Raw genomic sequence first — 14,352 nt, forward strand, 5'->3', positions numbered from 1 at the left:
CAGTGTGGGAATTAAACTCCCATTGTTCGCATCACTCTGCATTGCAAATCAATTGTTCAGCCAGAAGAGCTAGCAGACCCATAGCCCTGGATGAAATCCCCTTTGAACCTCATGCTTTTCACCTAAAAATTAAACTCCCTTGTCCTTCAACTAAGGGAAACAGCTATTTCTGTCCCCCCATTCTTGTCCCTGAAAATCTCATATAACTCAGTCAGGTGCACTCTTAGTCTTCTTTGGTCTAAAGAAAACACCCAAATTTATCTAGCCTCTCTTTATAACTAAGACAACATCCAACTCAGACAATATTCTCATAAATCTCCTCTGCACCTCGTCCAGTACAATCACATCCGAATGTGGTGACCTGAACTGCACACAGTACTCCAGCTGTGGTCCAACCAAAGTTCTGTAAAGTTTCAACATTGCCTCCTGCTCTTATAAACCATGTTACAACTGATTAAGACAATATGCTTTCTCAACTACCCTTTTAACTTGTCCTACCATCTTCAAGGATTTGTGGACTCGCAGTCCAAGATCCCCGTAATGTCCTGTCATTCATTAAGCATTCTCTTGTCTTGTTCCTTTTTCCAAACTGCTATACCTCACATTTATTGGGATTAAATTCCGTCTCCCACTGCTCTACCTATCTGACCAACCTGTATATATCCTTCTGTAACCTAACACCTCCTTCCTCACTGTCAGCCACTTGGCCAATCTTCGTGTCATCTACAGATGTACATATTCGCCACAATCCCTCTCACATCTCATATTTCCTTCTGCATTGTTTATACATATTACCAACAATAAGGGACTCCGCACTGGCGGCCCCTGTGGAATACCACTGAACACCAGTCACACAAACAGCACTCTAACACCACCCTCTGTCTGCTACCATGTTGGATCTTGGATCTACCATTGCCAAGTTACCCTGGATCCAATGCACTATTAGATTCTTTATCAGTCTTTCATATGGGATCTTGTCAAACACTTTGTTAAAACCCTTCTTGGACCCCTCTTCCAGCTGAGCTGCCTCTCTGAGACTGCATTCCACTGAGGTTCACACGGCTGTACGCCAGTATCGAATGACTGACACAATTCCAGCTGTCTGGCAGTTCTGAGCAGGGCTTCCCTGCCAATGGGTCATTCTTTGTCCCACCTACATAAAGCCAACTAACAGCAGCAGTTTTGCAACATGGAATTACCTTCTCTGGAATTCTGTCACAGACAAACTGACAGACTCTTGAACTGATCTAGGTGACCTATCAAACCTTTTCAAGGCAGTCCTGAACTTGTTACAAAGCAGGAAACATTGGAATATCTTATAACCAACAGAGAAAATGCTGGAAAGTCTCAGCAGGTTGGGCAGCATCTGTAAGGAGAGAAAAGAGCTGACGTTTCAAGTCTAATTGACCCTTTGTCAAAGCATTTTCTCTGTTGGTTTCAGATTCCAGCATCCGCAGTAATTTGCTTTTATTTGGAACATCTTATGCCTTGAATGCTACAATTCTCTAGCTAATACAATAGAAATTACTGCATAGGGTTTGTTTTATCACTAACAGCTAATACTCAATCTCAATTAATTGCAAGCACCGAGTTCCTTGTTAAGTTAAAGCATTAAATATTAAGAAGGTGGAAATTCAGAAATTCATAAATTATTGAGAAGGTAATGAGTCACCCATTTAGATATAAACCTCATTCTGCCTCATGAAGACCAGTTGAAGTGAAACAGAAATTGGGCAATTTGGAGTAAACGGAAATCTTCTAGTTTCATTAATAATTTACATGTTCCAGGAAATAAAAATAAAACATTTTAAAAGAACCCACTGCATTTTCCCCACCAGAGAAACTTAACATAATTAATTAAATGTTTTAAGGCACAAAGGACAGAATGCTTGATGACAATAGATTTCATTAATTCATTTGAAACATAATTAAGAAAGAAATTACTATCAGATGATATTTGGAAATTAAATTAATTGAAATGGAGAATGAAAAGACAACATTAGTTCAAATTATTTATTCATCGAAGTAACTATGAGTACAAATAATTTATTTACAAGTAAAATTTAGGTAATGAATCACTACCCCTGTTGTATGTTTTATTCATCAATAGCATTGAATAATGTTAAATGCAATTAAAGTTAGTCAATCATATTAGCTAATTGATAATTTTCTTTATTAATTGTAATGAAACACATTAATCTAATAATTCACCTATACATTAACCACTAGAATGCTGTTCCTTCATTGTAGAACTTTGCCATACTTAACAGATTTGAAAATTAAAAGTCACTTACACAGTCCACTGCTGAGGTAAGATGTCCAATGTTTCTGCCTCTAAAAGTCGTGATACAAGCATGAGTAATTCCTGTCTTTTCCAGCTAGGTTGAGGAACATACAGTCTATGTTGTACATAAGCATGAACAGGGTTGTCATACATATTGCAAAATGCAGTAATTGTCAAGAACATTATATTGGCTGCTGGTATTCAGAAGTTGATTTCAATCCATTTTCATGATGAAACTATTATCTTATGTTGGCCCAGCAACTAAGAGTATTACTGTGTCAGGGGATCTGCACTCAATTTTTTGTGTCACAGAAGTTGCGCACTTGAAATGATCTCTCAGACTATTAGCAATTGGGTTTAGTGTGATTCTTTTCAACCATATTAACTTAAGATACTGCAATCTTCTTCAACTTTTGACTTAAAAAAATCAGACATAATTATCAAATTGTTTCTAGTACTTTTTCAGAGCATCATTGCTCTTTCAATAGCATAGAATGATGACATTTCTTGCTAAAGGAATAGAGTATAAAAATAGGGAAGTTTTGCTGCAACTGTACAAGGTATTAATGAGACTGCACTTGAAATACTGCATACAATTTTAGCACCCTCCCCCTCAATACTTGAGAAGGGATGTAGTTGTAAAAGGGAGGCTGTTCAGAGGAGGGTCACTCGATTGATCCAGAGATGGGGGATTTGTCTTATGAAGTGAGATCAAGCTGTTAGGTTTATACTCGCTGGAGTTTAGAAAAATGAGAAGAGATCTGATTGAGGTATATAGATGCTAAAGGAGATTGACAAATTAGACATAAAAAGGATGTTTTCTCATGTGGTGGAATCTAGAACAAGAGGTCAGAGCTTTAGCAAATTAAAAATGGAGATGACGTCTATGGAATTCACTACATTAGAGTTTGTTGGACACAGATATTAAGTAAACTTAAGGAGGAGATTGACAGATTTTTAATTGATAATGGGTTGAAGGGTTATGGAGAGTGGGCAGGAAAATGGAATTAAGGTCGAGCTGAGAGCAACCACAATTGTATTGAATGGTGGAACAGACTTGAGGGGTTAAGTTACCTACACTTCCTTGTTCTCATATTTTTATGCTCTTATTTCTTCTTTAACCTGCCTTGCTCTTGTCAGACTGTGCAGTTACTGCAGATAATAAACCTGGATGTTAAATCAATTTCAGATTATCATGACCAGTGAGTCACTAATGGATGTTTGTCAGTGATGATTTTCATTAACATTTATGCATAAGAAGACATATTATTGTGAATCCATTAACATGCATGTATGCATTTTAAATCACTTCAGTGCTTTCATTACTTAAGTGTATTTTCAGAAGCATTCTTCATTTCATCATTTTTGATGCCGGAACTTAAGTTTGTCAAATTATGTGAGGCCTTCTCGTACTACCTAAAGAAAATGTATAAATGTACTGTGATGAGCTGCACTAATGTAGACCATAAATTCCTTGCTTGCCATCTCTTCAAAAAAAAATTAGTCAAATTTTCTAATTCTGAAGTTTTGATGAGTACTCGAGAGAGCAGCTGCTTACTGAAGGAGCTACAGCTGGTGCCATTCTGCTTGACCTGGAGCTGGGAATATTCTGCAATTACATCAATATGATGGAAGTTAATGGAGGAATCATTTCACAAATACATAGTGTAACGTACCTCCAATGAGAATTGACTCAGCTCTTTGCTGCTGCTGCTTTCTAATGCCAATGCAAAAAAATCCTATTAGAACATTTACATTTGGTGTGAATAATATCCTTGAGCTTCCATGCCTGAAATGTATCAGACCATCTGTGGGCCAGTGAGACAAGAACCTTTATCTCTTCAGTGATCTAGGAGCCAGATGTACTGAGTAAAACGAAAATCAAGAAATCCCATTCTATTTGCCCTGAATTAACAAGCTGGAGCCTGGCACTGCCCAGGGCATAATTTCAATTGATGCAAGAGAGATGATAGAAAACGATACAGTGAATGACAGACACTGTTATTTTTATTAGTTTTCAGCATATCACCAGAAAAATGAAGGGCAGGAGCCAATCTTTACACGACATTGTAATTATATTAGTAAAAATTAGTTCCACTGGACTGGAAATCATTACCAATCTGCTGGACTTCGAGGGCAAAATAAGACACCAGCTGGAAACTTGATAAATCCATTAGTAAGTTATGTAGCAATGTTGATGTTGTAATATGATCCCTCCCAAAATGTTCTTTCCCCTGTGTAAAAATCACAAAATATTAGAAGTTCAATGAATCAATTAACTGTATCAAATGATTGAAAACAATTACACAAAAATTAATCTCAAAACCATTTTTGCAGAGATTATTTCCACGCACACTTATAAACTGTTCTCTAATCAAACATTTTTACTGAACTTGAGAAGTGATGAAATCTCCATAATAACTCTTAATGAACAAATTTGTTGGGAAGGGCTATAGCAATGGAAATCTAGCTTTGTCTCTGTTCATTTTTGAAGTGGGTTGATGGAGAGCTGGTGATGGAGGATGGTTGTTTTTCAGATTGGAGGCTTGTGACCAGCAATGTTCCATAGGGATCAGTACTGGGTCCTCTGTTATTTGTCATTTATATAAATGATTTGGATGAGAATGTAGGAGAAATGGTTAGTAAGTTTATGGATGACATCAAAATTGGTGGTAGAGTGAAGAAGAATATCTAAAGTTACAAAGAAATCTTGATCAATTGGGTCAATGGCTGAGGAGTGGCAGATAAAGTGTAATTTGGATAAATATGAGGTATTGCGTTTTGGTAACATAAAACAAAGGCAGGACGTATGCAGTTAATAGTGGGACTCTAGGTGGTGTATACCAGGGAAAGCAGGAACTAGGGTGCATAATTCATTGAAATTTGCATCACAGGTGGACAGGATGTTTAAGAAGGTCTTTAGCACGCTTGCCTTCATTACTCAGATCTTTGAGTTTAGGAATTGGGATGTCAGGTTGAAGTTATACAGGACATTGGTGATGGCTCTTCTGTAGTGCTGTATGCAGTTCTGGTTGCCCTCTTATAGGAAGGATATTATTAAACTGATGAAGATTCAGAAATGATTTACCAGAATATTGCCAGGAATGGAGAGTTTGCATTATAGTTAGGTTGGATAGGCTAGGACTTTTGTTACTGGAGTGTTGGAGGTTTATAAAATCATGAGGGACATAGGTGAGGTGAATAGCAAAGGTATTTTCCCTAATGTGGGGGAGTTGAAACTAGGGGGCATATTTTTAATGTGGGAGGAGAAAGATTTAAAAAGAACATGAGGGACAACTTTGCTGCAGGTGCAGTAGATATTTTAAAAAGTTGATGAATTTGAAAATTTTGGAGGACCAAGCGCAGGCAGACAGGACTAGTTTAGTTTGGGAGCATGGTCAGCATGGACTTGCTGGATCGAAGTATCGGTTTCCGCGCTGTGCGACCTTATGAATTAATGACTATGAATATAAAGAACTCAAAGTTTAAAATCCAAAGATGAACTTTAAAATAAAATTTTAAATTAAAGCCATGTCTGGTCTGAATCTTAGCATTGTTTTATAACTGAATGAGTCAGATGGAAGTAGTTTTATAAATGTTATAATGGTAAAGATACTCCCAGAGGGCCATAGAGCTGGCGAAAAGTTGAGAAAGAAAGTCTTCATGGTAACCTCAGCCAGTGGGGGATTAGAACCGAAACTGATGGTGTCACTCTGCATTGCAAACCAACTGAGTTAAGCCACTCTCTATTGTAATTGACTGAGGAAAATGTATTAATAATCAGTTCAGCCATTATCTCATTGATTGCTGGAGTAGGCTCAAGGAACTCAGTGGTCTATATTTGCTGCTAACTTATATGACCGTATCTATTTATATGTTCATAATACATGATGATTTCTTAATGAATACTGCTGAATTCTAACGATCAATGTTAATTTATTTATTGGGTTACAGGTTCTATCTTTTAACATCGAAAAGGACAACGACAGCAGATGCATGGGAACACCAACTCTAAGTTCCCCTCCAAACCATCCAGTGTCACCAAATATATTGCTATTTGTTCACTGTTGCTGGGTCAAATTCCTGGAAGTCTTCCCTAACAGCATTGTGGATCTACCTACATTGCATGGACAGTCGTGGTTCATGAAGGCATCTGACTACCACCTTGTTAAGGGCAACTAGATGGTCAACAAATGCTGATCCAGCCAGTGACGCCTATATCTCCTGAATGAATAAAAAAGAATCACCTGATAGATTCCTCCATTGATGTCTTTGAAGAAACCTGAGTGGACTGAGCAGGTAATGTAGGAAACAGTCTTTATAGCTGAGATTTGACGCAGTGCCAAATGAACAATTTTATCCATAACTTTTCCATTTCTATCTTGATTTTCACAAAATCATAGAGCCATACAGCATGGATACAGGCCTTTTAGCCTAATTCATCCATACTGACCAGGTTTCCTAAACTGAGCTAGTCACATTTGCCTGCATTTGGCCCATATCCATTGAAACTTTCCATCAGAATTTTATGCAGTACTCCAAATGCGGTCTTACAGATATCTTATACAACTGTAACATGATGTCCCAACTCCTGTACTCATTGCTCTGACTGATGAAATGCCTTCTTCACCACCCTGTCTCCCTGTGATGCCACTTTCAAGAAGCTACGTACCTCCACTCCTTGGTCTCTCTTTTTGACAACACTCCCCAGGGCCCGACCATTAACTGTATAAGTCCTGCTCTGGTTTGTTTTACCAAAATGCAACACCTCACATTTATCTGAAGTAAACTCCATCCATCAATTTTCGGCCCATTAGCCAAGATCCCGCTGTTCTCTTAGATAACCTTCTTCACTCTCCATTAGAGGAGAGGGAGAGAAGGAGATACGAAGGGAGTGGATGGGAACTTTTAACCAGTAAGGAAATGAAGGGTTATCTGATAAGTGGTTTTGAGAATTGTCAGTTATGAAAAAACCTCTTCAAACAAAAATCAGTGAAGGAAGTGGAATTCTCTACTGCAGTGAGTAATTGAAGTGAATAACATAGATGCATTGTTGACAAAGAAAGTTTGTCGAGTTCAAGCCAAAAGCTTCTACAAAATGTGTCCTCTTTAAAGCAACACTTAAGTTCTGCACAACTGAACAACTATTAATGGTGGAACAGTGGCTCAGTGGCTAGCACTGCTGCCTCACAGTGTCAGGGACTTGGGTTTGATTCCAGCCTTAGGTGACTGTGTGGAGTCTGCACATTCTCCCCGTGTCTGCGTGGGTTTCCTCTGGGTGCTCCAGTTTCCTCCCACAGTCCAAAGATGTGCAGTTAGGTGAATTGGCCATGCTAAATTGCTCATAGTGTTCAGCAATGTGTAGGTTAGATGCATTAGTCAGGAGTAAATATATAGGACAGGGAATGGGTTTTGTGGGTTACTCTTCAGAGGGACAGAGTGGACTTGTTCAGCCGAAGGGCCTGTTTCCTCACAGTAGGGATTCTAATTCTATTAAAGATGCTTGGGAAAGCTGGTCAGGCACTCTGGAGGAGAAGGGGCTTGAGAGTTACAATGATGGAGTTGAATGAGGAAAGATGCAGAGAGCTTCAGGTAGAGACTGTTTCGAATGCCGTATGCTATTGATCTATTTAACTTTAAATCAAATTGTTTTTCAAGACTTTTTATTTTCAGAAGAGGAGAAAATCAATTCCTGAAAGCGTCTAAAATCTTGGATATCAGACAAATCAAATCTACTAACGTACGGCCAACAGAAAGGAGCTATCTTGAAAATAAGCTAAAATGTACAAGAGTGAAAGCCAAGAGTGAAAAGTCAAGGCAAACCCGACCATTTGGGTTTAATATGAGCCTGCAGCTTTTAAAAATACCATACTCCACTGTGCAACCTTACCTGTCAGAAACGGATAGGGAATTATGTTCATAACTTCTCATCTTCTCCTCACAAACACAGAACTCTCCAGCTTTAGCTCCCTCCCCACCACTGTCATCTTTGTTCGAACTCTCTGCTCTTTCGCATTCTTCTTTTTTCTGTCCTCTGCCTATCTCTTCACAATTCAGAACTCTAGTACTTCATTTGGAAAGTCAAACATGTCACTTTTATAGCATTCAAATGTATTTCTTGTATAAAATGTTCTTCCTTCACCTATCAACAAAATAGTAGCTGGAATGGAAAAACTGTCTTTTTTATCTGCCTAGTTCAAGACAAATCCATGGGAAATAGATTATAAGAAGGAAGCGTGCAATGAGAATACAACTCCTATTTCCTCTTTAATTGCCTTGGCCTTGTCAAACTGTGAAATTATGCAGATGATAAACTGGAAATGAAACCTATTCCCAGACCTCAACAATGAGCAAAGCATCTGGTATTTTTAAATAATTTATCAATTGCTTCCAGCATTATACTTTCTATGTATTAAATGGCATAACATTTAAATAATTTCAGATAAATGCTGGAAATACTCAGCAAGCATAGCAGCACCAGTGAAGTGAGAAACAAAGTTAACGATTTGCGTTCTGATTAGAGGTCATTAATGTGTAATGATAATCTCTGTTTCTCTCCCCCAAGTGCTGTCAAATCTATTGAGTAGTTCGAACACTTTCAGTTCACAATTCAAATTTTCAGCATTTCGTTTTTGAAATCGTCTTTCTTAAATGGAATCCTGAATAGTGTCATCTGTTACATCATGATGATGAAGCAGAACTTTACCTTCCCCACTTCTCTTGACACACCCACTGCCTCAGTGTGGTTGGGCACTCAGCTTCAGATACACTGAAATTTCATCCATTTGCACATTGGGATGATCCAATTATGTATTCCCTTCCCTTTGGTCACTGGCAATGACCCAGCCTTCAGCTGCTTAGGTCTCATGATCTGCAATCCTCTTCTTAAATTTCTTGATTATTAAACCTTCCTCTCCTTCTTGAAGTCCCTTCTTAACACCCTTTACTACTATGTTCACCCTTGCTCATATCTCCTCTACTGTGGGGTGGGGGAGTAAATCTAAATACAAACATGTGGTGAACATCAATACAGTTAATTGCAGCATTATAACAGTCAAGTTCTCCTCAATGTCACCATGACTGAAATCATAATCAAGGAGGTGGTCTTTCAAGTGATTCAGTTTAAAAAATAGTTTATGATCTATCAGGATGAATATAAATCTGTGATAAAGAGTTATGACTTCTCAGATTATGGTTCATATGATTATTTTTTCATAGTTGCAATTGTCATTAGTTTTAATAGACTATTTTAAAAGCATTTATTCACTGATTCTGTAAGTACCATGAGTTGATACTTTTTGCCCGAGACCAAGTTGCATTGAAAATTTTGGAGGATCTTTTGCCAGGAGGCTTAACGAGATTTCTTCCGGATCTTATTAAACTCACCTCATTAACTAAAATAAAACTAAAGAACTGCAGAAGCTGGAAATCTGATACAAAAACAGAAGGTGCTGGTGAACTCAGCAGGTCTAGCAGCATCTGTAGAGAGAAGAATAGTTCATGTTTCAAGTCCATATTTCGTCAAAAACTGGATTCAAAATGTTAACTGTTTTTCTCAGTTGCTGCCAGACTTGTTGAGCTTCTCCAGCACTTTCTGTTTTTGTTTCACATTATTAACTACCTACCCCACCCCAATGGGAGCTGTCACATCTGATTCCATCTTACCATGTGCCATTCCCAGCTTGCAGTGTGTTAGCTGCTGGCACCTAGTGCAGGTTTGAGATTGATGAAGGATACTGCTACACAGCAAGATGTATGCTCCCCCCCCCCCCCCCCCGCCTCCACCCCCGCAGGCTGAAAACTGCTCAGCAGCAAGGCAAACTGCCTGGTTATTTAACATTGGCACTGCGGTAGGTTAGGAGAAAGTGAGGACTGCAGATGCTGAAGAAGGGCTCATGCCCAAAACGTCGATTCTCCTGCTCCTTGGATGCTGCCTGACCTGCTGCACTTTTCCAGCAACACATTTTCAGCACTGCAGTAGGTTAGGCAAGGATGCTGCCAGCATTAAGGTAGGCATTAAGAGAGCAAGTGAACAGTCTAGAAATGCAGCTTGGTATCCATGTGCACATAGTGTCTGTGTGATTGCTGTTCAATGCTAGTTATCAATACACCCTGCAAGCCCTGCCAGTTTATCAGATGGGTGAAAGGCTGGCTATTATTGGATGCCAATGTATGCAGATGAGCAGAGCATGTGGCTGGTGCTCATGGTTTGTGCCCCGAGATGTTAGTTCATCATGTACAACATGAAGGTCACTTGGAACAGGTGCCTGCTCTGGTTTCCACAATTAGTATCCATGTCTTGTCAAGTTTCCTCAGCATCTAGCTTAGTTTCTATCTTTGGTAAGATAGGAAGCTGTTAATATTAGTGAGGTGAGTTTGGCCATTAACAAGTTATTTACAAAGCTATAATCTCCATTGTTTAGCAACATTCCTTTGCCCAGCGAGGAACTTACCACAGCATAAAAAATGGAGTGAGATGCTTGTGACGTCAAGACCAGCCTCACTGGACCTCTCATCCAATTCTCCCACAATTATTGCCATAGCCAAATCGCTCAAATTCATATAAAATTCAATCACACATCTCTTTATTTCCTTTAGTTTGAACTAAAAAAAGGATGATACTCCATTAAACCAAGGAAATTGAGTAAAGAGATGGCTGTAATTTTAACTGGAGCTTATTGTGAGTTGCATCCAATGTTGCATTTTCCTGGAGCAGCGAGAGCAGAACAGACACTGGGAGCCAAAGAGTTCTGAATTATGGAAAATCTGCTTGACAGCAATGTTTTGATTGGCTCCTGATCAGGAGATCATGGTTCTATGAGTCCAGTACAGCGGAGAACTGCAGAGAAAGCATTTTAAAAATTCTCTTTGTGTATTTCTCTCCTGAGGAGGTACAAAAGTCTTTCTAGCAGTAGACAACTGTCTTCCACTCACTTTACACTGCACATCCTCTGCTGACAGTGGAATATAATGACTTCAATGGCAATGAAAGGGTGAATTCTCAACTGGTGAATGAAAGAGAGCATCAATTTTCAACAGCAGAGAACTAAAATAAATTGAAAGGAAAAAAAAAGTAACTCCTCAAATCCTGCGGTCCAGATGGTGCTGTTTTGAATTTTCTTTCACTTTTCCACCCTTAGTATCCATGTTTTGGCTGTCCGTGTGTCTGACTGAGAAGGGGGAATTTAAGGAGAGATAGACTTAAGTTGTGCCATTAAACATTAGAAATTCCCTTATTTCCTAACTTGCACTGTTAAAAGATCCCTGTTTGTAATAAACATTTATTTTTTTATCACTTTCTAATACAAAGAAAACAAGCTGGATTATTCTCCTTATTTTCAAAAAACCTGGTGAGTGTTTTCTTCTAACCTGAGTTTATCAGTCCGGCAAATTAGGGACTTTGGATAGTTTGATTAAATCTTTTCACATTTGTGACAACTGCAGAAACAGTGAGGTGTGATTTCCAGCATGTTTTCCCTGGAGTTGTGATAATAACAAAATAAGAGGATTGAGGATTAAGCTACGTATCTTCTCAGCAGTTGAAATTCCTTTAATTAGTTTTTGAGATGATCAGCAGTAGCTTGTAATTTTAGTTCCTGTGGATTGATTATAAACCCTGTTACATCAACAATGTAACAACATTTTAAAATAAATGGTGTTATAATAACAATTGACAGAGTTGCTAAAGCCCCATTAGTTGTCAGCAGTTAATTATAAATTGTTTGCGTTCAGGAAAGATGCATTTTATAAATTAGCACCCACCTGTATATATAGAGTATGTCGTGAGTTTGAAGGAGAATAATCCAGTTTATATTCTTTGTATTAGAAACCGTTATATAATGACTGCCTGTAGTGAGGGTGGCATGGCTCAGGTCACACGATTATCACAAACCGGGAAGGACATTAGTCCAGGATTACATTTTTATCCAAGCATTCCCCCTTTCATGCAAGCAAATGTGAAATTTGCATGTATTATCATTTATACTGTGAGTTACTTACATTATCCATTACGTTTAAGTGGTTCACATGCATTTGCTAACTGTTTAGCACAACAGTTAGTGTGTCTTTTATCAATCTATTTACACATAGAATATGAATGCAGGTTGGCTATTCCTCTAATGTCTGCTGCCTGGAATGATATGCTGTCTGTTGCTGTTCCAAAACCTTCTTCAGCTGACTCTGCTAATTTGTGAGGTTGCCTTCAGACACTTCTTTCCTTCAGTTTCTATCTCACTTTTTTTTCATCTGTTTGTCAATCACTGTGGCTTGCTAAACACCATAAATTTTTTATGGCCCATTTAGGGTTACTAACTGAAAGTTCTGATTTGTGTCTACTGAAGTGAGTAGTTTTAGATTTATGTCCAATATCTGGAATTGCAAATATTTATTCTTGCCATAGCACAGGGCTGTCAGATAAATTTGTTCGTTTGGACAGAGTACTGTTTCAACACAGAGCCTTAACTTTACCTTTGAGGGTTTCATTTCTGGATTACTGTCTGTTGAATATTACACAGGTCTGTGAAGCTCATAATATTGCAGGAAGCCCCAGTGACTATCTGGCATTCATACTAGTCTGATAGATTTGTTCTGCTGAAGCTATTCTTTCACTTTAGATTGGAGATTGCCAATCTAAGGTACAGACTGAATTGTCTGCTTTGTTTGTCCAACATCTATGCAACACTCTTATTTCCTCTATTGATTTTCCAGGTTTATGTATCTTCTTCCTGACATAAAACTTATCTGCAAAATGACCATAAGACCATAAGACCATAAGACATAGGAGTGGAAGTAAGGCCATTCGGCCCATTGAGTCCACTCCGCCATTCAATCATGGCTGATGCGCATTTCAGCTCCACTTACCAGCGTTCTCCCCGTAGCCCTTAATTCCTCTAGACAACAAGAATCTATCAATCTCGATAAGGTTCAGATTCTTGGTATTAATACATTACTTTTCCCACACTGGGCATTGTTTCTTTTGTTAAACATGAGGACCTCTGAAACATTTGCAACTTGTCCTTCAATCTAGAACTTTCATTGACACTTCTGTAGATATGTATTGTTTGTCATCACATTGTCGTGCTTTGAAGATCTGGACTGCTTTTCATAGTCAGGTCTGAGCTGCACCACAGGCTACACCTGCACTTGTGGGACATAGGTGTCAATGGCCAGCATTTATTGTTATTGCCCATCCCCAGTTGCCTTTTAACTGTCTGAATGCTGCTGGAGCTGCAGCCATCTGGCAAGTGGGGAGTATTCCTTCACTTTCCTTACTTGTGCATTGTAGATGATGGCAGTCTATTTCAGAAGGCAGTTGACAGTCAACCGCATTGCTGTGAGTCTGGAATCACATGTAGGCCAGACCAGGTGAGGATGGAGATTTTCTTCCCTGAAAGACATTAATAAGCTAGGTGGGTTCTTCTAACAATTAACAATGGTTTCATGGTCATCAGTAGATTCATAATCCCAGATATTTTTTAATCAAATTCAAATTCCACCATCTGTTGTGGCAGGATTTGAACATTGGTGCCAAGAACATTAGCTGAACTGCTGGATTTAATGGTCTAGCGATAGTACCACTCAGCCATCCATTTCCCAATCATTGTAATGCATTACAGCGACACTATGCTTTCATGGATACAGACCCAGCTTATGGACTGAACCAGATTAGATCTCTGGACTCACTCCCTTAGTGTTATCATAATCACTTACTCTGAGCTTATGCGGATGCTCACAGCCAGCTCACAGCATCCCTGTGTTATATCACCTAACCTTCTCTTGCCTTTCCATTTTATGCTTTGCCCCTTCAGCCAGAGATATCAGGCTCATATTACTCCTGTCTTGCCATGTTGTTTAGTATTGACACAAAACAAGGAAACTTGTACAGTTGTCAGCAGACCTCAGTCAAGTGGTTTGGACTAGGCCAGACCACTCCAAACAATCTTAAGCAGGCAGCCCTACACCTAACTTTGCAATTTGTTTCGGTAAGTGTACAGTGAAAATTACCTGGAGTAAGATAGTTAGGTTGGCTACTAGATTTTAGAGACAAAAACGTTATTCACAAAATTGCA

General features: G+C 38.8%; 1 protein-coding gene across 2 annotated transcripts in view; it reads left to right on the forward strand.

Annotated features, from left to right (window-relative positions):
- Window positions 1-14,352, forward strand: part of htr1aa (5-hydroxytryptamine (serotonin) receptor 1A a) — an 84,436-nt gene that overhangs the window by 52,970 nt on the left and 17,114 nt on the right. For both annotated transcript variants that reach the window (XM_072570910.1, XM_072570940.1), the window contains exon 2: window positions 6,239-6,583. The gene's annotated coding sequence lies outside the window, so the exon portion shown is untranslated. The remainder of the gene's footprint in view (window positions 1-6,238; window positions 6,584-14,352) is intronic.

Source organism: Chiloscyllium punctatum, chromosome 1, assembly GCF_047496795.1.
Source record: "Chiloscyllium punctatum isolate Juve2018m chromosome 1, sChiPun1.3, whole genome shotgun sequence".
In the NCBI taxonomy this organism is placed as follows: domain Eukaryota; kingdom Metazoa; phylum Chordata; class Chondrichthyes; order Orectolobiformes; family Hemiscylliidae; genus Chiloscyllium; species Chiloscyllium punctatum.